The following is a 4179-nucleotide window of genomic DNA, read 5'->3' on the forward strand; positions in this document are numbered from 1 at the left end:
TTCTGGTGGATGAGGGATGGATAGCATACCTGAAACATCTAGGGAACATTTTAATGATGCCCTTTCTCAGACCTCCTGCCACCGTCACCAAAGTCCCAGTGTTTCATAACTCTTTTGGCAATGTCCTCAATAACCTGATCTTGCTCCTGGCAGAGTCGGATGCTCCCTCCTCTCTGCTCCCACAATGCTTTACACCACTTCAGTTTATTTGTCTGTCCTTTCCAACTTGTGCTTACAACAGAAACACTCATTTATTACATGCTGTCCCTTCCAACTCGTGCTTTCAACAGAAGCGCCCATTTATTACGTGCATACCATGTGCCAGGCAATTTACTAAGCGCTTTTATATCATCCATTCTAATTATAAATTTCTTCACTACTTCATGAGGTAAATATTATTTCACAGAGGAACATGCAGCAAAGTGAGGTAAGCACTGCTGTGATATAGCAGAGTCATGGAGCCTGGGTCCCAAAGCAGCTGGGCTAGCTCCAGAGCCTCCTTGCTGGGAATCATTTGCATCCTGCCTCCCACTAACCTGACTGCTCCCCAAGAGCACAGCTCATTATTGAAGGCCCAAGGGAACTAACACAAGGCAGGCACATGGAAGATTCTCCACCAATATAGGTAGAAGTGAGGCTGTCACTTGGAAAAGGCCAAGGCTATGTCTCATGTCGCACATAACACGAGTTCAACCTCGACCCTCAAAATCAGAATCTCCACAGAAGTTGGCCCAAGGGATCTGCAAACGCCTTCAGGGAACATGCCTTGCCTGTTCCTATTCCGACAACATCTGTCTCTTTCCTCCCAGCAGGACACTCCCAGGCAGCAAACCATTCACTTAGCTAGTTCCTCTCTGTAACTTTAACAGCAAACCCTTCCTGTCTTTCCTTCTAAAGTCCCACAGGAGGGGGCTGCCGATGTCATGCCCACAGAGGTACCAGTCTGTGAGAGGCCGTGGGCCCAGGCATCACCTCCACCTGACAGAGTGGCACATGATGTGCATGTGGTGGCTTCTTTTTTTAGATCTTTTCCAAATTAATGTTTCCTTATTGTTCCCCTTTGGGCGGCTATCTCTCATCTCCTAAGGATCTTTTCCTTCTCTCTTCTCTTACCAGAGACTGACATCACCTCCTGGTGTTAGTCAGCATGTTTATCTGAAACAAGGGAAGGCTGTTTTTTGTTGTTGTTTTATGTTTTTTTTTTTTGGGGGGGAGGCTGTTTTAGGAGCTGGGAATTATGCTGATTTATACACTAAAGGATGAAGTCGCCTTATAAAACTGCTGATTTCGGAAGGATGGAAAACCTTCCCAGAGGCTTGAGTGCACCATGTGTTGGAGTTTGTGGCATTAATGGGCCTGCTGTGGGCACCCAGACGTTGGAGATGTTGGCTTCCTTAGTTCAGGCTGTGAACAAGAGGAAGCTGCAGCCCACTAGGGCCACCCACAGCCTGACACCTTCAGCAGTAAACAGATAAAATAACTTCTTTAAGATAAGCCTGAGCATCAGGTGTAAAAGTTGCTGTCCGAACCAGGGCCTGTAATGCCCTTTCTTATAGTCTAGAATAAACGAAGACAAGAGGAAATTCGATGAAGAAGTTGTTCAACATGGAGCGAGAGTGTTCATTGAAAAGAAAGCACAGCTAACACTTTTAGGAACAGAAAGAAACTATGCTTAAGACAAATTATCCAGTGAGTTTTTGTTCAGTAACGCAAGGATCAAAGGAATGTGTGGCCGTGGAGAAAGCTTCACTATTTGAAATCTCAGGATGCCTCTGACCATGAGCTCCAGGAAAGCTCCTGGAAGCCCTGGGGCTCACAAATAATGTGACTGTCACATGCTTAATGTGTGCCTGCCTTGTGAGGAAAATAAAGTGATATATTTTGGAAAGATGTTAGATTCCAGAAGAAATTATGTGTACTCTCTGTAAGGGACAGAAAATGAGAAGACATCACTGTCTTTGGATTATTTCACTCTGTCATATCCTTTGTTTTAGAGCCAGTTTCATTAAAGTTGTCTTCCTAGGCCCCTGTTTATCCATGTCCTGAGCAGTGTGCACTCATTAGGTCTCTGTTGAATGGCCTGAACATGCATCTTCCTCAGCACTTCACCCAACCAGACTGGGGACTCCTACAACTCAGAAACGGGACGTCCTGACTGCTGGTTTTAACATGCTGGTGCATTGTTTTTCCACCCAAACTTAGCAGAGCCTGTTTACATTTTTATCAAACATTTCTTTTTGTTGTTTTTTTCTTTTTTATCAAAAATTTCATTGTCAGATGCCTCATTTCATACAGTTAAATAGTACTGGGCAAAGATTTTCTTGAACTATAGTACAGAATAGTTCTGAGTGATCATATCAAAAGGTAAGAAAGACTTCATCCATCTGTTTTTTAATCCATTTCTTTTGCCACCCTATATGTCTGCTCAAAGATGGGATCTCAAGCTGACTTTTAGTTGAGGTGTCTCTTAAAAGCCACTAGCCTACCTCCCTCAATTCTGTGCATGAGGAAGCAAAACTCCTGGGAAAAGGGCTCCTGTCTACCCCCACTCCACAGGCTGGAGGAGAGTGGAAACTCTACCCCCATCTCTCCTTCCTTGTATGTGATACAAGTGCTCTGCCCTCCAAGGCAATCAGTGAAGGCAAATGATCTGGCTTATCTGGTCAACATTTTGATATAGTTTCTTTATAATTTTATGGATATCAGCTGGGCGCATTGGCTCATACCGGTAATCCCAGCACTTTGGGAGGCTGAGGTGGGTGGATCACTTAAGGCCAGGAGTTCAAGACCAGCCTGGCCAACATGGTGAAACCCTGTCTCTACTAAAGATATAAAAAACAAACATTAGCTGGCCATGGTGGTACACACCTATAATTCCAGCTACTCAAGAGGCTGAGGCACAAAAATTGTTTGAACCTGGGAGGTGGAGGTTGCAGTGAGCTGAGAACACTCCACTGCACTCCAGCCTGGGCAACAGAGTGAGACTCTGTCTCAAAATAAATTATACATACATATATATACACACACATATAAAAATAAAAGTTGATGGAGATCATTATTTTGAGAAGGAAGAATATTTTAAAACCCTTTTATGTGAGTCACTGTCTTGTTTAACCTTTGAAACAATGGTTTGTAGCAGAGAAGACATTGTAGCAACCTAGAATTATGCTTTTGGAATACAGTCCTAATTGTAAAGCATGTATACACTTTCTGCATGCTTTTTTTGAAAGCTGGTTCTCATGGATTCAAATAGCTGAATTCCATTATGTTTGTTTTACTTACTAAAGTGGCTGGCACAAAATTCACCAAAACCTACAGCAGCAGTTTCGTGTAAATGTTCATGAGTTTGCATCATTAATATAATTGTTAAGCCATTTATAACTTGTACAATATTATATGTATGTAGAGATTCAGTTGGCAGTTTAAAAAATATGGCCTCTTTGTGATCATAAAAGAAGAAAAGCCTTCTCAGACACTGGCTCTGAGTTCAGCTTGCTCAGATTTGAGCTCAGCTCCACCATGTACGAGCTGGGTGACCCTAGGCACGGTGTCTTTAGTTCTCAACTGTAAAGAGGGAATAAGTAATAGCATTGACTTTGCAGGGTCTGACAGTGATTGAAAGAAAGAATACTGTAGCCAGTACCTGTCACATAGAAACACTCAACAAATGTTGACTTCTTATTATCTTTACTTCAGACTTTTCACTTTCTATTTCATCCAGGGCAGAGCCACAGTGAACCTCTCATTCCGACATAGCTCAGAAGAAAGAAGTGGATCAGGAGGGAGTGATCAAGGTAAGCATTTTAAGCTCAGTAGAGGAAATCTCCAGCTATTGCGGTCTCCATTCTTGCCATGCAATTCACAGATTGTTCTAACAAGTATGGTGCCAAAGGAATGTGGGGTGTTTTGTTTTGAGACAGAGTCTCGCTGTGTCACCCAGGCAAGTACAGTGGCTGGATTTTGGCTCACTGCAACCTCGACATCCTGGACTCAAGCAATCCTCCAATTTCAGCCTCTTGAGTAGCTGGGACTACAGGCATGTGCCACCATCCAGCTTTTTTTTTTTTTTTTTTTTTGGAGATGGGGTTTTGTCATGTTCCTTGGGCTGGTCTCAAACTCCTGAGCTCAAGTGATCCGTCCGCCTTAGCCTCCCAAAGTGCTGAGATTACAGGTGTAAGC

At 43.3% G+C, this 4179-nt stretch overlaps 1 pseudogene; it reads left to right on the forward strand.

The window, feature by feature from the left end:
- The first annotated feature begins 1368 nt into the window (after positions 1 to 1368).
- LOC116532138 lies at positions 1369 to 2034 on the forward strand (annotated as a pseudogene).
- Positions 2035 to 4179: the final 2145 nt, after the last annotated feature.

Source organism: Sapajus apella, unplaced genomic scaffold, assembly GCF_009761245.1.
Source record: "Sapajus apella isolate SASKATOON/1434 unplaced genomic scaffold, GSC_monkey_1.0 scaffold74, whole genome shotgun sequence".
Taxonomy (NCBI): Eukaryota; Metazoa; Chordata; class Mammalia; order Primates; family Cebidae; genus Sapajus; species Sapajus apella.